Source organism: Spermophilus citellus (assembly GCF_964194105.1).
Source record: "Spermophilus citellus genome assembly, chromosome: 2".
Taxonomy (NCBI): Eukaryota; Metazoa; Chordata; class Mammalia; order Rodentia; family Sciuridae; genus Spermophilus; species Spermophilus citellus.
In genome coordinates, this window is record NC_138183.1 from 193,177,028 (window position 1) to 193,200,552 (window position 23,525).

The following is a 23,525-nucleotide window of genomic DNA, read 5'->3' on the forward strand; positions in this document are numbered from 1 at the left end:
CCGCCCTAAATAAATTCTTTCCCACATACTGACCACTGGCCCCACACCCTCCATCTGACCTAGTAAAGATAGCCCAAACTGACATGTTCATTGATCGAGTCACCCTCTCAGTGTAACCTAGATAAGCCTACACTCCCTCTTTGGCCAATGGCTCATTTTCCACCAGGAAAGTGGGTCCATCAGAGGTATCACTCTGTTCCTGAATAAAAGCTGTGCTGAGCTGATCCATGCAGTTTGCATCCAGCCTGGTCCTTTTGTTGCTAACAGTTTTGAGGCCCAGAATTTAACACAGTGTTAGAGCACTTGCCTAGCATTCCTGAGGTTCTGGGTTCCATTCCCAGCACACACACACACACACATACACACACACACACACACAAAGTTGATTTATGAGAACATGTGAATAGACTGTCTGTATTGTGGAATGTACAGCTGCTAAGGCCAGGATATGTCAACCTCCTTGCAGCTGGGGAGGCAGGAACCCAAGGGACACTGAGATAAGCCTCCAGGTGCCTGTTCTAAAACAGTTTATCAGTTCTGTAAAATCAATGTAAAATCCCTCAGTTAACAAAACTAAGAGAGTGAGCCAAGAGGACATGCTTAGATACTGTTTGTTGGGAAAAGTATAAACGGCAGCCATACCCCAGAGAAAAAACCCCAACATGGCGCCTAAGGACTTCTTCTTCCTACTGATACCGCTGTTGACTGGTGACGAGTCCTTGCTTCCCCGATGTTGAAGAATAACACCAAAGAAGCACGCCGAGGCAAGGTCAGAGTAGAAATTAGAAGTTTATTAAAGGACAGCAGAAAAGACTTCTCCGGGAGGAAGAAGGGGACCCAAGAGGTGGAATCCGTGGAAGTGCAGTTGTCTCCCCTTTTTATAGTTTTGCTGATGAAGGGGGAAGGGTTGGGACACAGGTGGGCCAAACAAGTAATCTGGGCAGGAAGGACTTCATTATCACTTCTTTGGGATGGGCTATCTCCAAATCTGTTGGGGGCTGTTATAGGGTGGACTTTGGCCTAGGGCCTTTCCGGGACTTCATTAACATTCCATGAGTTGTCCTGGGTTTCCCCGGAATCATTCTCAGCATGACCTCCATTTTAGATTTCACTCGGTATTAGACCCGATTTACCTAACTACACTGACTACCTAACTTTAAATCTGGCTTCACTACCTTCTTCTTCTCTGCAGTGGCGCGAAAAGTTCCCGCCCTTGTGAACTCTCCCGCCGGCGCCAATTTCAAATCTCACTGGCGGGGAACCTTAGCCCCAATGAGAACTAATTCCTGGGCGCGGGAGCTGATATCTGGAAGAACTTGCCAATAAACGGGTGGCCTGCCATTTATCTAAGCCCTACCATCTCCCCTTTAGTTCTATATAAGCACACAGCCTTTTGCAATAAAATTGGAATTCTCCCGGCGAAGTGTCTTTGCGTGGGGAATTCTTTCACTGTTCCCCTGTTTCACACAACCAGCCTCTTTATTCCTCAGTTCAATTACCAAAAGTTCACAGTTCCACCTTCACCTTCTCAGACATTCAGGGAAAAAAAAAAAAAAGCAAGAGGACCCATACCCATATCTGGCATGTCTTTTGTATATATTTTTTCCTTTCTCCCTTTGCTTGGGGGTTTGCAGGGTGCTTTGGAATAGTGATGGTAAAAGTGAAGATAATTGGAAACTGCCTGAGATGTTTTGTGGTAGGCACATCATTTCTGGATTCTTAAAACATGAAGGGGTTGTTGTTCAGGGCTAGGAAGAAATACATGATGGTTTTCCCAGAGACCATTGCTCTCTGACCCCAAAATGCTGCTGGTTGGGAAGACTTCCTGAGGAAATGTCATCTGGGTTCAGCTTTAGAATCCAGTAAAGGGCAAAAGCCATTCCAGACACAATTTCAGTGGAGTGAGCTGCTCACTCTGCCTCCTTCTCTCTCTCTCTCTCTCTCTTTGTTAACCATGAAAATAATTCTTCATTTCCTTCATATTGTCTGATAATGTAAGGGTCCGGCGAAACGTCGGAGAAAGAGACCACGAGACTAGCTCCATGCAATTGCAAGGGGGATTTATTGGATCCGTTCCAGCGCGCTGGGACTCCGTGCTCACTCAAGAAGGGAGAGCAGCCCAGAGCCCAGAGCAGAGGTCAAGCAGAGCTTAAGTACACTTTTTGGAGAGGGTGGGGGGCTTTGCATACATCAGAACAAATCATCATGAGGCGCGGGAAAATTGAACAACAACTCTGATACATGATTAGTCCATTCATTGGTGGGAACAGGCTGGGCAGGGGTGATTGGTCACTTCTAAACTGGGTACACATTCAAACTGATTGGTTCGGGCCCTGTGACGAACTGCACAGGGCCCTAGGCTGAATGGCCAGTAGGGCGTTGTCTTAACTATCTCAGGAATCTGGGTGTAACAGAGGAACTTAATAGTACCTAATCTTTTACATTTCAATTCAAGGTTTCCAGCTTAGAAACTTTACCCTTTCAATATTATCAATCATTTCTTTCAAATGATGAATTTATGTATTGAAAGAATTCCCCACGCAAAGACACTTCGCCGGGAGAATTCCAATTTTATTGCAAAAAGCTGTGTGCTTATATAGAACTAAGGGGAGATGGTAGGGCTTAGATAAATGGCAGGCCACCCGTTTATTGGCAAGTTCTTCCAGATATCAGTTCCTGCGCCCAGGAATTAGTTCTCATTGGGGCTAAGGTTCCCCGCCAGTGAGATTTGAAATTGGCGCCGGCGGGAGAGTTCACAAGGGCGGGAACTTTTCGCGCCACTGCAGAGAAGAAGAAGGTAGGAAGAAGAAGTCCTTAGGCGCCATGTTGGGGTTTTTTCTCTGGGGTATGGCTGCCGTTTATACTTTTCCCAACATGTATCAATAGAAACACTGTTATCTGTCCCTTGTCTCTCTCTTGACATCACTACTTCTTTTCATATGTCTTCAGTTTTCTTCTTTGATCCATGGTTTCCACTTCTTTTTAAAATTTTTATATTTACTTTTATTGATTGATTGATTGATTGATTGATGCTGGGATTTGAACCCATGGCTTAGCACATGTGAAGCACAGTGTACCACTGATCTATAGTCTGGACCCCCTCATAATTTTAAACATAATCATAGATTGCCATGACATGGCTCATCTCTATCACTACCTCTGGCCATTGCCTTAACCCTAACTACAGATTTCTTATCAGTTCTGTTTTATAATTACTAAACCTGATTTGTTCAGTTTTTTTTAAATCTCACATCATCAAAATGTTTTTCAGTAGACGGAAGCCAGGGAACAGCTTTCTCTTGGATAGGTACTCATTTATTAATTCTTCAATTGTTCACTGAGTTCCTTTTATGAACTCACTGTATATAAGGTATCATAGAATAAAAGAGACATATGGCCCTGTCTCAAGACAGATAAGTGAACAGTTTAAAAAATCATGTTATTAGGAAATGGGCAGGGAGCACCTACTGGAGTTCTTCAATAGGCTGTGGTATATATCTGTGCTTAAATGCAGGCTTAGATTGGGGATCCATAAATTGTAAATGGCAGCTGAGGCTACCGGAAGGGTGGGTTAGATTACCCAGGGACAGAGCTGAAGGCAGAATGCTAAATAACACCAGTAGTTAAGGGACATGCAAAGGAGGAAATGCCTATAAAGGGAACTGAAAGAGAGGAAGATCCCCGGGAGGGTTCAGTGTGGAAAGAAATGGAGAAGTGAGTTTGAAGGAATCATCAACTGTGTCAAATGCCTATTCCAAATGGCTTTGGATAAAAATAGAAATGTATTGGACTTGGTAATTAGGAGACCTTTAGTGACATTGGCCAGAAGAGTGAGAGACACAATAGCCAGAGTTCAGCAAGTTCAAGAATGAGGAGGAGTAAGAATTGAAGACAGGATGGCAACAATTCTGGTCAGTTAACCTTGCGGAATGGAGAGGTGGGTGGGGCTGAGGATGGTCATGAGGCTTATAAATCTGCCCCTGCAACAGCAGGAGATGTGTCTTAGATATGGATGTGACAGACATTCTAGAGGCACCTCTATCTACAGGAACTGCAGGAACTGAAGACCTGAATCTGTAGGACAGTAGGTAGTAGAGTCTCAGTTCCCACAGAATGCTACTTCTTCAAAGGTCTTTTCATCTCTGGATTCTTAGCACACCCCTGACCCCTTGGCCAAAGTAGCATGGGGTAGGCCCTTAGCAAATATTTGTTGAACTGATAACTGAATGAATAGATGGATGAAATTGAATTAAATACTGTTCTGCTCTATAATCCCTTTTGTTGAGCTACAAAATAGTGTTTGTAGAAGGTGTTGTCTACTTTTCCTTCCACCACTGAAATTGTTATATTATGTGATCTGTTATCAGGGTGAGCATTATTGATAAGCTAACTGGGGGAAATTCAGCTTCCTTCAAAGGCCCAGTGATCAGAAATGAGGTGAGAGAAGTGACGTTTTAGAGAAAAAACTTAGGACCAAGCCAGATACTAACCTGTTTTGAGAGCTGCAAGAGAGCTGCACACGGCTGCTAGAGACCCTGGAGGGAGGCTTCAAACACTCCTATACATATAATTTCAACACATGGAACTTTGGGAAGCTCTCCATACACTTTGGGCTGACTCACTTACCTTTCAATATTTTCTTCCAAGGCTCTGGAGTAAGTCCTCAGATAGAGGACTTTCCCAAACTCTCTCTCCTCTAGTTCCCTTTCTCATTCCCCCAGGGAGATGCCTCCACATACTTCAGATCTCCCTGCACCTGCCCTATTTCAGAGCCTCCTTATTATCAGTCTGCTTTTTTCTTTTGTTTTTCTGCTGAAAGGGGAAATTCATGCTACTCCTCATATTCTCTAGGCTCATCTCTGTTCCAATCTGCCCCGCCTTGCCCTAGCCCCCTTAAAAATATATTTATAATTATATCCTTTATTTGCAAAATTATTTTTGAAACATTTCTTTTTAACACACTTGAATTTTTCATATGTGTTTTAAGGGAAAAATTCCACCCTATTTAAAAATGTACTAGTAAACTTTAATGTGTGATTATATTGTATTACAAACAATGACAATGTCTTATAAGGTGATCAAACACATGCTCTTGTTCCATTTCTCAGTCATTGTCAGAATCCTTTGGAGGCAAGAAAATCACATCATTGAAAAGATGTCCAAATGCCTTAAGATGGTATACCCCTTACATCATTATATGCATCTGATTAGGAGTCAATCCATTAAGAGTAACAGCCATATCTGAACAACATCCTTCTACCACCTGGTTGGAGTGATTAGTCATTGCTTCTTTAATAAAAAGCCCAATAGATTTGGTATTAAATACATCTTTTCATCTGTATCTTCTGCATTTTCTGCAAATACTCCAACATATTTCAGGCAGACTGCTAGCTGCTTATCTTCAGATATCTTCCAAATCATTCCTCTCTGTTCAGGACACTTTTTTTTTAGGGACACTGAGAAGACTGTTAAGTCTTTCCATTGATTCTACGCTTAAAACAATTCCTCCTTCCACACTCACATATTCAAGGTCTCCATGTTTTATAGTGTGACCTATATAGAAAGGTTGTGATGGATCCTTTTTTAACAAAAATACTTTAGATTTTCAACTATACAAATGTAGTGGGGCGCACAAGGAAGAACCAGTTGTATTGGTCACCATACTTATCAAAGGTGTATTTGTAAGCTTTTCTCATCACTAACCAACCACGTGTCACTTGTTTCCATATTAATTGACTCAAATATTTTAACATTTTCAAAACTGAAGAACTCTGCTTTGTCACGGTGTTTGGTTCAAGAACCCTTCACTGCAGCCCAAAGACTCACATCTTTGGGTTTTACAAGGATGATACAATATACCTGCAAGCTCTTAGTGAGCTCTGCGTTCATCCTCTGAAACTTTCAAGAGATTTTCTTTGTTAGGAGTTGGTACATAATGATGCTCATGGTGGTGCACTGTATTTCCAGGACCAATTCTAACATAGCCTAGCATAGTGGTCAAAGCCCATAAAATGCTTCCAAGAATCACACTCTTCAAAAATGAACTGCTTTCAGAAAGCATTTTTCTCACGTCTTGAATGGCTTGGGGACAGGAAGGCCCAGCTTTCTTTCATGGTCATGGTACACCACTCTATCACACTCCTGGCTGGGCTACTCTAGGGGCTGGTCGTGCCCTCTAGTTGGTCTTGCTAAGCGCCGGGATATCCTGGAAACTGATGCTTGGGGGCTGGTGGGTGGCCGGCAGAAGAACCCTGTGCCAGGCGGAAGGGCCTATGGCCTTGCACCCTAGCCCACTTTAAAATTTGTTCCAGAATAATGTTTTTAAACCCCAAAGATGTGAGTCTTTGGGCTGCAGTGAAGGAGTCTTGGACCAAACGCTGGACAAAGCAGAGTTCTTCAGTTCTGAAAATGTTGAAGAACTTGAGTCAATTAATATGGAAAAAGTGACATGTGGTTAATGATGGTGTTACTCCCTGCTTAAAATCCCTCCATGGTTCCCAGTGGATTTCAGAATAAAGTCCCAATTTTTAGCAGAGAAGAAGAGTATGCTATATAGCCAGGCATGGTGGCGCACACCTGTAATCCCAGGGCCTCCAGAGCCTGAGGCTGGAGGATCGAGGGTTCAAACTCAGCCTCAGCAATTCAGGGAGGTCCTGAGCAACTTGGCGAGACCCTGTCTCAAAATAAAATATAAAAAAGGGCTGGGGATGAGGCTTAGTGGTTAGGCAATCCTCAGCTCCAAAAAGAAAAGAAAAGGACTTGCTGGAGGCACTTCTGATCTGTCCTCTCTCACCTCCCTTTTCAGCAGAGTCAGACTGCAGCGGTGCCAGCCCCAGACAATAGCATGTGTTTTCTTTCATAGCCAGGCGCCTTCTCTTCCCACTTTTCCTACAGGTTGAAACATTGCCCTCTTTCTCTTTTGGCCTTCCTCTTACAGCCTTCTGATGGGTATGTACCTAGCCAAGACCATGCTGCTGTCTGTCCCTCTCTGGCATTGGCCTCATTGTGCTTTAGCTTCTGATTTTCACAGTTGCAATCATATCAAACATTTGAGACTTGCGTAGGTTACTAAGGATGTGGGGACTGGAGGTGGGGGGGACACTGCATAGTTTACCATAGTTCACGCCTTAAAATTCCCACCCAAGGTCTCTCCTCTCTGAAATTTCTTTCCTTCATTCAGCATCCCAGTGCTGCATATCTGCCTATGGTATCTGTTTCTTTTCCCTTGTTGCAGGGGGCCAGGGGTGTCATTGTAAACCTCCCTTGTTTCATGCAACCCCATTCCTTCCATCTCTACTCAAATACCAGTTGGTCATAAGCTCTGATTATGTCCCTGCAGGGTAGTTTATCATAGATTCTCATAATCTCTTAAAGAAAGAAGAAAATAAATAAATGAATAATAAAGTTATCAAGGTGTCCACATCTTACACATCTCTTTCCCTGAATTTTCTGTGAGCTCCTCAAGGCTAGGCCTGTCTGAATCCCATTCATCATCTGGTGCAGATGGGAACTGGCACAGAGAGGAACAGTAAATGCATGTTAATCAGCATTGTCATGGCTGGGCCACAAGTGAGCCTCCAGACTGTGGTGTGACCAGATGGGGCTGGGGACTGTGGGATTGCAGGTCAGTGAGAAATACCTCTCATTTCCCACCCTAAAGGGTTGGGCTTCTGACTACCCGCCCTTGTTCTCAGAGCTGACTCATACCCAGAATATATCCACAGCCCCTGTCAACAATCTCTGCCTCTCAGTACTCTGCTAGTACTCCAGACAAAGGCACTATCCATCTGCTGGGCACTTTCACAAGGCCTTTCCTCCTCCAGGAAGCTGGCCACCTCTGTGGCACTCTCAAGGAGCCATGTTCCCTCCAGATTACCTCTCTTAAGAATAGGCTCTAGGTTTGTTCCCACCCTGATTGCTCATCCTGTAGCACAAGACTGCCATCTCAGCCTCTCCACAGCTCTCCCTGCCTGCAGTTCCCCCTCCTTCAGCCTGTCCTCCACCCCCAGAAAGATGGTTTTAATGCCAAACGGATCTTGACCACCTGCCCCAGGTGACAGTCTTTTCAGGGCTTCCACTACTTTATTTGAATTGGGGAACAATATATATATCATGAAATCCATCCATTTTAAGTATATAGTTGGATGAGTTCCAGTAAATTTACAGAGTTGTGCAACCATCATCAAAATTAAAATTTTAGAACACTTGGATCACCGCACCACCACCACACACACCCCAAGAATTCCACTGTGGTCTTATTTCCTACTCATGCAGTTAATACCTGCTTCCACTCCCCAGCCTCAGGCAACCACTGCTTTCCTTTCTGTCTCTATAGGTTTGTCTATTCTAGAAATTTCATACAAATGGAACCATATAATATATAGTCTTTTGTGTTATGGCTTTTGTTATAAATTGAATGGCTACTCCCCCACCCCTAGATTCATATGTTGAAGTCCTAACCTCTAGCAACTCAGAATGTGACTGTATTTGGAGATAGTTTTTAAAGAGGTACGTAAGTTAAAATGAGATCATTAGGATGGCCTTAATCTAATATGACCTGTGTCTTTATAAGAAGAGATTAGGACATTAACACATGTAGAAAGAAGGCCATGTGAATATACAAGGAGAAGGTGACCATTTATAAGCCTGGAAGAAAGTGCAAACACACACACGCACGCGCGCACACACACACACACTCACACACACACGGATTCTAAGTTCTCTAGGACTTTTGGTTAAGTTGGGAAAACAAGACCCACTCAGGAACACTGGTTAGAGAACAAGGCAATAAAGACTCCAGGTGCTAACAAGCACTGCAGAGACCATTTTGTTCAGATTGGCAAGGCATCTGACTTATCTGGACCTCAGTTTCCTCATCTGTAAAATGGGGAGAATAATCAGACATACTGAGTTTGAGGTATTAGTGGAATATAAGTGCTAATAATTAAACAACACCTCTCCTCTGGGTAGTACTTCACAGAAGTTTACAAATCTTACTCAAGTCCTTTATCTCATTTGATAAACTTTGTGAGATAGTCAGATATTATAACATAGCAACCATGGCGGACTGTAAAAATGGGCAAAAGTTATTCCCCTTCTTCATACCTACACTTTCTGGAAGTGTCCTTCCACACTGTTTTGGCTTTGTGATCTGCTGTGACTAGAAACATTCTTGAGCATGGAGGCTTGCCCTCTCTTGTCACTCTTGGAATCCTGGGGCCACCATGCATGTGATGACCTAACTAGCCTGCTGGAGGATGAAAGGCCACATGGAGGAGAACCGAGGTGCCCCAGCCAATTGCCAGTCACCAAAATGTGAGTGAGGCCATGTTAGACACATGCTAGTCCAACACAGATCAGCTGAGCTGGCTGAGACCAGAATTATGTGCTATGTAAATCTACTAAATTATGGAATTGTGAGCTTAAAAAAAAAAGGTTGTTTTTTTAAGCCACTATGTTCCAGGGTAATTCATTTTAAAATGAAAGATTAATAAGACAAAAAGTCAGCAACAAAGCCTTATAGCTAAACAGTCTGGGGTTGGATTATAGCTCTTCCACTTTCTAGCCATGTGACTGTGAGCAAGATACTCCATTTTTAGAGCCTCAATGTCCTCATCTGAACAATGGGAGAACTGGCAGTGCCCATTCCATGGGGTTGTGAGGATTCAAAAGGATGACAGAGGTCATTTGCAGCTTGTCTCAGCACAAAGGGAGTCACTGTCATGGTTGCCCCATCATTTTGACTATTAAAGATGAGAAAACTAAACTCTGAGGTGTTTGGTGACTTTTCCCAAGGTCACACAGCCATGAAATGACTGCACTTGGGACTCATACTCAAACTACTTGACTCCCACTCAGTGTAGGATTCCTGATAGACTAGTAGGGGTAGCTGGCTGGGGTTAGTGATGAACATTTAGTGTCTACCTGGTGACAATTACCTTCTGTCCTGATGTCAGTAGGAAGCCAAAATAGGCTGGAAATGTTGGGTATTTTACAACATTTTTTTTCCTTTTTGTTTTCTTTTGTATTGTTTTCCTTGGGCTAGAGTTAATGAATGATCAAACTGAAGTTTATGAAAAGTAATCAGTAGCATAAAGCGTAACTCCTTGGCAGGCACCCACAGACACACCCCTTCACCCTGTGTCTGACCTTATCCAGTCAGATTTTCTTTTTGTACTTTTTTCACACCGACTCTTTTCTTTCCATTTTCCCGCCTCAGCCTTTGGTCCTGAGATCTGCAATGGCCTCCAAACTATTCTGGTGTTTCCCATTGTAGTCCTTTCTGCTCTTCTGCCACCTTTCTCCAGCCACTCTTTGGCCCCTGCACTAGCACATGGCTGATGCTCCTCAAAGCATGAGCTGCTGGCTAGAGGTTTCTGAGTGTTGGACTATAAGGCCTCTATGTGCCTCACACACACGCTGGAGTAGATGCCCCACCATAATGCCTTCCACATCTGACCCTTTATGAGGGGAGCACAGGAACCCTGTACACTGCAGGTACATACCGCTAATGAGCAGCAGATGGCAGAGTCACCTCTCTTTTTCCATCTCCTGCTGGTGTTCCTTTCTCACATGAAGAATAACAATGAAGACAGCACCGCAGTGGCCAAGTAGAGAAAGTTCTGTGAGATGAAATTTAATTGAATTAATGGTCTGGATTAAAAAAAAGAAAGAAAGAAAGAAAAAGATTTCACATTAAATTTACATTTTGGGCTTTTAAGAAAAAAAATCCAAATATCTGGCTGCCATCTTCTGTCAAGTCACAGGCTCTATTGTAAACCAAAGTCCTTATTATTTCACCATGTTCTCCCCAACACTTAGGTCAAGTTCTTTTGCCATTATCCAGGTGCTTGTACTGTTATTTTTCTTAAGCCTTTTACTTACAAGTAAAATATTTCTTGATCACACCTTCAATCAAAGTAAGAAAATAGGACCCAGAATGAGAAGACCATAAGTTTCCAAAGAAGAGGGCCTGGAGAAGAACACATCTCTTTATGAAAAGGAAGCAAGCACAGTGCATATGTGTTGCCAGAACATAACCTAAAATGCCATCAAGAAAGTAAAGCTTGAGAAGAACCATGAGAAGAATATGCACAAAATGTGAGATGAAAAAGCAACAAAGTGGAAAAAAAAGTGCCAGGTGTGGTGGCACACGCCTGTAATCCCAGTGGCTCAGGAGGCTGAGGCAGGAGGATTGCAAGTTCAAAGCCAGTCTCAGCAACTCAGCGAGGTGCTAAGCAACTCAATAAGACCCTGTCTCTAAATAAAATATTAAAAAAGGGCTGGGGATGTGACTCAGTGGGTTAAGCACCCCTGAGTTCAATCCCCAGTACAAAAAAAAAAAAAAAAAAAAAAAAGAAAAGAAAAAAAGCATCCAAAATTGCAACAGAATTTGTCCTTTGGAATGCAAATATCTGTCTCTGCTCTACATTGTAATCAAGAAGGAATCGATTATGAGTGAATAGAATAAAATGGAATAAGTGAAACATATAAGTGCATATGTGTTGCCAGAACATCTGCTGGAGGCTGGAGGCATTTGAGATTGTGCTCTTCTCCCCTGAGGTCCCCATCCACTGCTTGATAGCTGAGGCCTGGAGATGTCAAATTACTTGGCCAAGATCACAGAGTGACAAATCCAAGAGTAGAAATCACATCTCTGGACTCCATATTCTCTGCTTCTTCCGTATATCCTGTGAATACGGAGGTTAAAAACATTTGTCTTACTAATGTATGGAAGCACAGAATAGGGAAAGAACATTAAATTTGCTTAAAGAGTCCTAGATTCTAATCCTGGATGTACCATTGACTAGTTGTGTAACCTCAAGGAAATAACTCTCCCCCTCTGAATCTCATTGGTTTATATCACAGTATGGGGAAGGCTAAACTCCTAAAAGTAACTAGGAAGTATGTCACATTAGACAATAAGAGCCCTTTTGTCCTGGGGCTAAGGACTGGCCCCCAAGGAAAAAGGGGAAAAGGCTTTATGGTTGTAAAAAACTAGTACATGAATGTTTATAGCAACATCATTTGTAAGAGGCAAAACTGTGAACAAAATATGATATACAATGTAATATTATTCAGATGCATACAGGAATGGAGTACTAATACATGCTACAATATAGACAGACCTTCAAACATGCAAAATGGAATCAGCCAGTCACAATGACCACATATTGTATGATTCCATTCATATGAAAATCCAAAAGAGGGAAACCTAAAGACAGAAATTAGATTAGCAGTTGTTCAGAGCTGAAGAGGGACGAGGTCAGGTAGATGTTGAAAGTGCTAAAGCATATGGATGGGGTTTCTTTGAAATGATCAAAATATTCTAAAATTGACTATGGTGATAGTTTCACATATCTGTGACTACACTAAAAAGTTATTGAATTGTACCTCTAAATCAGAAAATTATGTGGTGTGTGAATTGTATTTTAAAATAAAGTGTTTTTAAAGGATGGTATAAACAAAAAGTCAAGGCAAGTATGATCTTAACCCAAATCACAACAAAACCAATTCAGTAAGGACACCACTGCTACCTCTATCCCTGCCCCAAACACTGGACTCTGAGGCTACCACTTGCTCTGCTGGCATTGCTGCCCCCAAACCTAGATGTTACTACCACTGCCCCACAATTTGCCACAATGAACTCCACTTTCCTTGCTTCTTATTTTATATATATATATATAATTTTTTTAACTTATTTTGTGGTCCTGGGGATCAAATCTAGGGCCTTCTACATGCTAGTGAAGCTCTCTACCACTGAACTCCATCCTCAGTCCTCCTTCCTTTTTAGCATAAGTTTCTTACTCAATGTTCTAGGTGAATGTATCTGAGCTTGAACCTTACATGTTGGGAACAGGAGCAGCAGCAGTGCTGGGGAAGCAAATACCTAGCCTTTTCCACCTCTATCATGGAAGACAAGATCTGTCTCCCTCTAAGACTCATGGTGGAGAATTATCCAAATATAAAACAGGGATTTGGATGTTAGATTTCAACCAAAAAAAAAAGCAAACAAACCAACTAAACAACAAACAAAAATGCTATATACACACATATAACCTTGATTAAAAGGCAAATATTTCAGATTAATCAGATTAATTGAACATTCTTCCATTCATGTGTGCCTGCAATCACTGTAAGCATTTGTTAAGTACCTACAAACTCTTGCCAGGCCCATTGCAAAGCCCCATGGAATTAGAAACAAAACTCAGACTCTGTTTTCAAAAGTTCACCATTAAGAAGGAAGAAAATGGAGAGGTTGTGGGTCCCACTCTGAAAGTATAACTAGCACAACGGTAATGGAAAGGAGAGGCTGATCAGTTTTTCTTGGGGGACAGGATTAGAAGGTCTCTACAGAAGTAATAACTTTGATAGAAGTCTTAAAAGGAGGGTTGGGGCCTTGCTAGGCATAAGGAAGGAAATAGGGGTGTGGACCAGCCAAATGTATTGGAGGAAACTGGGTAACACTCTTGTGGAAGTTCAGGGTGTAGATGGGGCACAGCAAAAGAGGGGTGGGAGAGGTCACCAGGGGTCAGCTCAGGAAGGGCCTTGGAGCTTATACCAAAACTACTCAGACTTTCCTCTTTTTCCTCACCCTACTTCCTCCCTTCCTTCTTCCTTTTTTGCCTTTAGTTAGCTTTAACCTTTAAGCTTTAAAAATGTAATCAACCATGTGAGGCTCGTGGGAATATTTTCCAACACTTCCAGCATAAATGTAAGTTTATGTTCTTTGAAGTAAAACAGGCTCTTCACCATTTTCAAAGTTACTCCCAAATTGCAAAAATTCTCTCCACATTTTCCCTGTGTCCCTCTATTCAATCAGACAGAAAGCGCAAGAACATTTTTCTCCTTTCAATAGAGACTTACTGGGGGCAGGGGTTGTGGCTCAGTGGTAGAGCCCTTGCCTAGCATGCGTGAGGCACTGGGTTTGATCCCCAGCACCACATAAACAAATAAACAAAATAAAGGTATTGTATCCGTCTACAACTAAAAAAATATTTTAAAAATAGAGACTTATTGAAGGATATTCTGTTTCCAAAACATGTTTTTGATGCTGTGCAGAGGATAGACTGGAGGACAGACTGGGCAAAGGAGTTAATTTAACAGGTTGCTGCCAGAGTCCAGATGTTAAATGGCTGAAGAAGGCTTGACCAAGGGTGATGGCAGTACAGATGAAGAGGGACAGAGATGAATATGAGCAATGAGGCATAGAAAACTTCAGTGCACCTTCCCTGCTCAGAATTACATATGAGAGCAGGAGCCTGATAACATGGTATCAACCTCTCCACCCATCTATCCCATCCGTCTGTTCACTCACCCGTGCCCTCACTATTAACTAATGCCCTGAGAACTGGGCATTCAGAAATGGTCCCCAGTTGGGAGGGACTTCCTAGAGAAGCAGACAGGCCTCTAAACAGATGATTATAGAGTGAGGAGACTGCTAGAGGGAGGTTGCTGTGGGAGCACCCTGACCAGGTATTCAAGATTTGAGATCCCGAGGAGATGGCCCAAAGAGAGCATTGGAAGGAGGGCATTGCTGGCAGAGAGAAGAGCATGTTGTGGGACTAAAAATTTCAGCTGAGCATGGTGGCACACACCTGTAATCCCGGCAACTTGGGAGGCTGAGGCAGGATGATTGAAAATTCAAGGCCAGCCTCAGCAATTTAGCAAGATCCTAAACAATTTAGTGACCCTGTCTCAAAAGAAAACATAAAAAGTGCTTGGGATGTGACTCAGTGTACTTAACCCAAGGTTAAGTACCCTTGGCTTCAATCCCCAGTACAAAAAAAAAAAAGTGCCCTGCACACCTCCAACTTAGAGGAGCAGGGTAGCCTCTCACATGCTGCTCTGTGAAGTCTATTGTCTGATTTGTGCTGAGCCTCACCCACTATGAGCTACTGCCAAGCACTTAGTGCACCAGAGATATGATAGTAGGTACATGGACTCCACTGACAGCCAATTTTGGCTACATGATTATCCAAACTTTCTTATATAGTGCATGGCAGTTTGGGATACTTCCACTCAACCTCCCTTCTCTGTCTGCTTTAATTAAGGTCAGATTTGCACTACAGACTTATGGTTAAACTCATACACACAAACACACACACACACACACACACACACACACACACACACACACACCCATGCTCATATTTTCAGAAGTGGAGCTTTTGGGAAGTGATTGGATCATCAAGGTGGATTGATCCATCAATGGCTGAGTGGAACACTGGGAGGTGGGACCTAGTTGGTACAGGTGGAAATATATATATTCCACTAATAAAATCCTTACATTCATTATCCCATCTCGGCTCTGCTACTTAGAGGACTTGGCCTTATATATTGTGTATGTATAAACTCTAAGATTAGTCTTATGGAGTAATTCATAAGACTTCAGATAATTTTAGTAAGGTATAATGACACAAAATAAAATTTGAAACTTGAAGGTAGATGGCTTAGAGATGCAGAAAAAAATGCAGAAGGAAAGCAGTAGCAAACTGCTGTAACTATTTTGGACTGATGGTCTTTGGGACCTCTTTTTCATGTTTGGAGAGTTCCCCACCCTATGAGTCAGATAAATCCAGCTTCCCTTTACAGGAATAGAAAATGCCAGATTCACTTTTCCAGCATCCTCTGAAACTAAGGCATGGCATGTGCCAGCCCAGCAAGCACTGCAAGTCAGGCCCACCTGCAGCAGAATTGAAAGCTGGTGAGGCAGAGTAGCTGCACATGCAGAATCAACGTGAGCCACGATTGACAGTGGGCAACAGTGGCTGTCATGTGGAAGAGGAGCAAGGTCCACAGCAACCCATTAGCTATGTGACCTAGAACAAGTCAATCATTTGTCTGACCTCCAGACACCTATAAAATGGGGATATCAAAATGGGGTTTCTCTCATAAGACTGGGATGAGATCATGGACATGAAAATGTTTCACATACAGTAAGTGAGCTCTATAAATGTTTGTATTTTGCCTCCTTAACACTGCTTGATTCAAAGTACAGCAGACAGAAAATGTTCTTTAAACATTTGATGCAAAGAGAAATTATTATAACAATTATTTTTGAAGCAATTACTATGTGCCAAGTACCGTGATAAATGTTTTATCAATGTTGTCCTCCTAATAGCCCAAGGTGACAGCTAAAGTCTGCTGCCTCCAAACTCATGTTGAAATTTGGTCCCTACTGCAAGTGTTGAGAGATAGTGGGAACTTTTAAGAGACAATTATGTCATTAAGAGGTGATTATAGCCAGGCGTGGTGGAGAGACTAAGGCAGGAGGATCATTAGTTCAAAGCCAGCCTCAGCAATTTAGCGAGGCCCTAAGCAATTTAGTGAGACCTTGTCTATAAATAAAATATAAAAAGGGTTAGGGATGTGACTCAGTGGTTAAGTGCCTCTGAGTTCAATCCCTGGTACAAAAAAATGAAATAAAAGATGTGATTACATCATTAAGATGGAGATCAATGCTGTTCTCAGAGACTAGATTATTTATAGAGAAAGCAGATTTGCCTTCCTCTGCCTTCTCTTTTGCACATGCCCAATTACTCTTCATCTTTTCCACATTATGATATAGCACGAGGCCCTCTCCAGCAGCTGAGCAGATGCCAGCCAAATAAACTTCTTTTCTGTATAAGTTATCCAGGCTCAGGTATTCTGTTATATCAACAGAAAAACAGACTAAAACTATGACCAACAATGACGGTTTGCCTGGGTCTCTTCTGGTTCTCGCATTGAAAGACTCATGTGCTGGGATTCCAGCACAATATATAAGGCCAAGTCCTCTAAGTAGCAGTCTCAGATGTGGGTATAGAAGGTTTGAGTATCAATGTTTATTTCACAAGTGAGAAGTATATACTGTGGCTTAGGGAAAGTATGCTACACACCCCAAATCACATTAGTAAGTGACAAGAGTCAATATTTGAACACAGATCTCTCAAGGATAAAATATAGGGAGAGAAATTTTGGAATAAAGAATGGAGACTATTGGATGGAGGCTGTGGCTCAGTGGTAGAGCGCTTGTCTAGCATGTGCAAAGCCCTGGGTTCGATCCTCAGCACCACATAAAAATAAATAAATAAAATAAAGATATTGTGTCCAACTAAAAAAATAAATTTTTTTTTAAAAAAAGAATGGAGACTATCTGAAAGAATTCCCCACGCAAAGACACTTCGCTGGGAGAATTCCAATTTTATTGCAAAAAGCTGTGTGCTTATATAGAACTAAAGGGGAGATGGTAGGGCTTAGATAAATGGCAGGCCACCCGTTTATTGGCAAGTTCTTCCAGATATCAGCTCCCACGCCCAGGAATTAGTTCTCATTGGGGCTAAGGTTCCCCGCCAGCGAGATTTGAAATTGGCGCCGGCGGGAGAGTTCACAAGGGCGGGAACTTTTCACGCCACTGCAGAGAAGAAGAAGGTAGGAAGAAGAAGTCCTTAGGCGCCATGTTGGGTTTTTTTCTCTGGGGTACGGCTGCCGTTTATACTTTTCCCAACACTATCGACCCCTGCTCTTTAGCTACATGGCTCTATGTTTTGGGGCATGTTGGGAGACTGCCCTAACGAAAACCAGAAGCCCGGCTCAATCTCAGGTTGCCTGCTCCTCTAGGGCAGTCCCTGGAAGATTACATTCTTTTTCTTCTTATTATTATTTTACTACATAGATACTCTTTTTCTATGGGGTAATTATTAAGTCTCTCATGTCTCATCCTGTTTATATTTTGCTTTGTGTTTTGTTTTGCTTATGAATGAAAGAACAATTGAGCCTTCTGTGCTGGTTTGGATCTAAAAGGTCCCCCTGAGGCTTATGTTTTCAGAGGTGGAGTTTTTGGGAAGTGATTGGATCATGAGGGCTCTAACCTCAAAGGTGGATTAATCCATCAATGGCTGAATGGGTTACTAGGAGGTGGGACCTTGTTGGAGGAATTAGGTCATGGGAGCATGCCCAGCAAGGGTTTATCTTCTCTCTAGCCCCTTCCTCTCTCTCCTGGCAGCTGGGATAAGCTGAGCAGCTTTCTTCTGCCATGACCTTCCACCATGCCTTGCCTCAGGCCCAGAGCAATATAGCCAACTGAATCTTCTGAAAACATAAGCCCAAATAAATCTTGCCTCCTCTAAGATGTGCTTGTCAGGTACTTTGGTCACAGTGACAAAAATCAGACACATCTCTCAATCCAAACTGCTTGACCCCTTAAAGCAGGGTTTTTTTTTTTTTTTTTGTTTTGTTTTGTTTTTTTGAGTCTTGAGCAATAGTGTTACTATAAATACTTAAATGCAGGCTGGGTAATTCTGTCCTCAGCCAGCATCATAAGCAAAGCATGTAAGTTCTGCTTGAGTGCAGAGGGAAAGTAGCTAGGGAAAAAAGAAGCCTGGTTTGCTTCAGCATCATGCTTCCTTACTGCTCAAATATGCCCAATTTCCCTGACTGACCTTCTACCCTTAGGTGTTATTGAATCCAGAAACTGTATGATCTGCACAAGTCTCTTTTCTCTCTGAATGTCAGTTTTCTCATCTGTCAAATGAAGGAACTGGATCAGATTAGATGCTTTCCTGGGGGGTCCTTGTATGGTTGACACTCTAGGACACTATAATTATACATATAATTAAACTGCTTCTGAAGGCAGGTTCTGGATTTGGTGACATGTACAAGTGCATGTGAACGTGTGTGTGCATGAGCATTTGAGTTTGAGACAGTGGGTGTGAATGTGCATATAGATGATCCACCAAAAAACCAAAACAACGCTATTCCTAGGGCAGAGGGGAATCTCAATGAAGAACCTTTCTAGTAAGGAATAAGTTCCTTATCCCCAGTGGGCCATAAGGAAGGACTACCTGTCATAAAATTACCCTGGGTGGGAGTCTTATAACTTAGAGTTATTATCTTAAAGATAATAGAATTCCAGGGTGGATGATGTTCCAGGAGATGAAGATGAGGATTCAGGACACCTTCTGCAGCTTCTGTTTGTTCTGTAGCTTCTCATTCTGGGAAGGTTCTGGGATACTTCAATGATTAATCAATAAACATTTACTGAGGCCAACTGTGTGCCAGGTCCTGCACTGGATACCAGGGACCCAAAGACAAAGCAACACAGTCTCTTTCCTCAAGGTCTCACATTTGGTAGGGACTTATGAATGAAAGAACAATTGAGCCTTCTGTGCTGGTTTGGATCTAAACCATTTTTCATGTATATTCACCTAAAAGCATGTACAAGAATGTCTTTAGCAGCACCATTTGTAATAGTCAAAAACTGGAAACACCTCAAATGTCCATCAATAGTTGATCAGATAAAGACATTGTGACATTGTCAATCATTGGAATATTACACACCAGCTAGAATGCTACTTGTAAAAACTTGGGTGAATCTCACAAATCTAATGTGACTGAAAGAAGCCTGACATAAAAGAACACAGACTACACGATCCCACTCTTAAAGTTCAACAACATGGGGCTGGGATTGTGGCTCAGCGATAGAGCGCTCGTCTAGCACATTCGAGGCCCTGGGTTCGATCCTCAACACCACATAAAAATAAATAAATAAAATAAAGGTATTGTTTCCAACCACTTCCAAAAAAATTATAAAAAATGTTTAAAAAAAAAAGTTCAACAACAGTCCTTTGTGGATAGGCTCCATTGCTATGGGCCTATGGTAAGACAAAGCATCATGGCAAAGAGGGCTTGGTGGGGCAGAGCTTCTCCCTTCATGTCTACTAAGAAGCAGAGAGAGGAAGGGCAGGGGACAAGATAAAGTCCCCAAAAGTACCCCCCACCACTCACTCTTTTTAACTAGGTTCTACTACCTATGGTTTCCATCACCTCCCAATGAATCCATCAGTGGATTAATCCATTGATGAAATCAGATCCCTCATGATCCAATCTATTCCTAAAAGCCCCACCCCTGAACACTGCTGTAAGGGGGAACCATGCTTCAGTGCATGAACCTTTGGGAACATTCTGGATCAAAACCATAACAGTAAGGGTCCCAAAATAACCCAAGAAACAAAAATCAAGACTTGGAAATCTCTTCCATCCCCGCCTCCTTCCTGAAACCACTCTGGCCATGGGAATGGGTAGATGAAGGTCAGAGCAGGTGAGTCATTTGCTTCCTTAGTCCCTGAGAATATTTTCCCCACTCTGTTAATTCATCCTGCCTCCCTCCCAGACACAGAGGCTTGGTGTAGGATAAGGATGTCATGCATCCTTTCCCAGAGACTTGATCTTTTCTTTTACCTCTTTTACGTCACCTAAGTCCTTCTGGACCTCCAGGAAAGGAACTGAAGGTCTGGGACCCAGTGACAAGAAAGGAGCTGCTGGGGGTGGAGGGTCACTGTCCACTGGGCAGAGGAATCCTACAGACCAGGGTATGGCTGCACATTTGGAAGCTGGGAAGTCAGCCAGTGTTTCATCTTTTGTTTTTTTCCTCCTGGGGCTTCCTGTCCCCAAGGTGGATGGGGAGGGGTCATGGGGACTTCCTGGCCCCTACAAATAAGCCTTTCCGTTGTCGTTGGTCAGGCCGACCAGGTCTATCCAAAGGACTGGATAAAGCCTTCCAGAGAAAAAGAATCAGGGTTGGACATGCGACCCACCCAAACAGCTATATCACAATGCAACTGATGTCCTTCCCCCTCATCTTCTCTTCCTGGAGGCAGAGAGGGATTTACCTTGAAACGAATGGTGCTAAATATTCAGGACCCCTCACTTGAATAGGTATCTCTAGACCCATCCATTTTGTATTTATAACTTTGTGTTCTTTCTTCCATTGATGCATAAGTAATTACCACAAACTTAATGACTTAATGTAAATTTGTTTTTTTTATTGGTTGTTCAAAACATTACAAAGCTCTTGACATATCATATTTCATACATTAGATTCAAGTGGGTTATGAACTCCCATTTTTACCCCAAATACAGATTGCAGAATCACATCGGTTACACATCCACATTTTTACATAATGCCCTATTAGTGACTGTTGTATTCTGCTACCTTTCCTATCCTCTACTATCCCCCCTCCCCTCCCCTCCCATCTTCTCTCTCTACCCCATCTACTGTAATTCATTTCTCTCCTTGTTTATTTTCCCATTCCCCTCACAACCTCTTATATGTAATTTTGTATAACAATGAGGGTCTCCTTCCATTTCCATGCAATATCCCTTTTCTCTCCCTTTCCCTCCCATCTCATGTCTCTGTTTAAAGTTAATCTTTTCCTCCTGCTCTTCCTCCCTGCTCTGTTCTTAGTTGCTCTCATTATATCAAAGAAGACATTTGGCATTTGTTTTTTAGGGATTGGCTAGCTTCACTTGGCATAATCTGCTCTAGTGCCATCCATTTCCCTGCAAATTCCATGATTTTGTCATTTTTAGTACTGCGTAATACTCCATGGTGTATAAATGCCACATTTTTTATCTATTCATCTATTGAAGGGCATCTGGGTTGGTTCCACAGTCTAGCTATTGTGAATTGTGCTGCTATGAACATTGATGTGGCAGTATCCCTGCAGTACGCTCTTTTAAGGTCTTCAGGGAATAGTCTGAGAAGGGCAATAGCTGGGTCAAATGGTGGTTCCATTCCCAGCTTTCCCAGGAATCTCCATACTGCTTTCTAAATTGGCCGCACCAATTTGCAGTCCCACCAGCAATGTACAAGAGTACCCTTTTCTCCACATCCTCACCAGCACTTGTTGTTGTTTGACTTCATAGTGGCTGCCAATCTTACTGGAGTGAGATGGTATCTTAGGGTGGTTTTGATCTGCATTTCTCTGACTGCTAGAGATGGTGAGCATTTTTTCATGTACTTGTTGATTGATTGTATGTCCTCCTCTGAGAAGTGTCTGTTCAGGTCCTTGGCCCATTTGTTGATTGGGTTATTTGTTAACTTATTGTCTAATTTTTTGAGTTCTTTGTATACTCTGGATATTAGGGCTCTATCTGAAGTGTGAGGAGTAAAACTTTGTTCCCAGGATGTAGGCTCCCTATTTACCTCTCTTATTGTTTCTCTTGCTGAGAAAAAACTTTTTAGTTTAAGTAAGTCCCATTTGTTGATTCTTGTTATTAACTCTTGTGCTATGGGTGTCCTATTAAGGAATTTGGAGCCCGACACCACAATATGTAGATTGGAGCCAACTTTTTCTTCTATCAGACACAGAGTCTCTGATTTGATATCAAGCTCCTTGATCCATTTTGAGTTAACTTTTGTGCATGGCGAGAGGAGGGGATTCAGTTTCATTTTGTTGCATATGGATTTCCAGTTTTCCCAACACCATTTGTTGAAGATGCTATCCTTCCTCCATTGCATGCTTTTAGCCCCTTTATCAAATATAAGATAGTTGTAACTTTGTGGATTAGTCTCTATGTCCTCTGTTCTGTACCATTGGTCCACCCGCCTGTTTTGGTACACCAGTACCATGCTGTTTTTGTTACTATTGCTCTGTAATATAGTTTGAAATCTGGTATCACTATACCGCCTGATTCACGCTTCCTGCTTAGAATTGCTTTTGCTATTCTGGGTCTTTTATTTTTCCATATGAATTTCATGATTGCTTTATCTATTTCTACAACAAATGCCGTTGGGATTTTGATTGGTATTGCATTAAACCTATAGAGAACTTTTGGTAATATCGCCATTTTGATGATGTTAGTTCTGCCTATCCATGAACAGGGTACATTTTTCCATCTTCTAAGATCTTCTTCTACTTCTCTCTTTAGGGTTCTGTAGTTTTCATTGTATATATCTTTCACCTCTTTTGTTAGGTTGATTCCCAAGTATTTTATTTTTTTTGAGGATATTGTGAATGGAGTGTTTTTCCTCATTTCCGTTTCAGAAGTTTTGTCGCTGATATACAGAAATGCCTTTGATATATGCGTGTTGATTTTATATCCTGCCACTTTGCTGAATTCATTTATTAGTTCTAGTAGTTTTTTTGTAGACCCTTTTGGGTCTTCTAGGTATAGAATCATGTCATCTGCAAATAGTGATAATTTAAGTTCTTCTTTTCCTATTTTTATGCCTTTAATTTCTTTCGTCTGTCTAATTGCTCTGGCCAGTGTTTCGAGAACTATATTGAATAGAAGTGGTGATAGAGGGCATCCCTGTCTTGTTCCAGATTTTAGAGGGAATGCCTTCAATTTTTCTCCATTCAGAATGACGCTAGCCTGAGACTTAGCATAGATAGCTTTTACAATGTTGAGGTAAGTTCCTGTTATCCCTAGTTTTTCTAATGTTTTGAACATAAAGGGATGCTGTACTTTGTCGAATGCTTTTTCTGCGTCTATCGAGATGATCATATGGTTCTTATCTTTAAGTCTATTGATGTGGTGAATAACATTTATTGATTTCCGTATATTGAACCATCCTTGCATCCCAGGGATGAATCCTACTTGATCATGGTGCACAATTTTTTTGATGTGTTTTTGTATTCGATTCGCCAGAATTTTATTGAGGATTTTTGCATCTAGGTTCATTAGAGATATTGGTCTATAGTTTTCTTTCTTTGAGGTGTCTTTGTCTGGTTTCGGAATCAGGGTGATGTTGGCCTCAT

General features: G+C 42.0%; 1 protein-coding gene and 1 pseudogene across 3 annotated transcripts in view; both read right to left on the reverse strand.

Annotated features, from left to right (window-relative positions):
• POLD3 (DNA polymerase delta 3, accessory subunit) overlaps window positions 1–10,617 on the reverse strand; it is a 56,251-nt gene extending 45,634 nt beyond the window's left edge. The window contains exon 1 of one of the 2 annotated variants that reach the window (XM_081278848.1): window positions 10,506–10,617. The gene's annotated coding sequence lies outside the window, so the exon portion shown is untranslated. The remainder of the gene's footprint in view (window positions 1–10,505) is intronic. The other variant, XM_081278847.1, reaches the window with a different exon arrangement.
• Window positions 5,105–6,061, reverse strand: LOC308631568 (C1GALT1-specific chaperone 1-like; annotated as a pseudogene). Its single transcript has one exon. The product of its transcript is annotated as a C1GALT1-specific chaperone 1-like (transcript).
• Window positions 10,618–23,525: the final 12,908 nt, after the last annotated feature.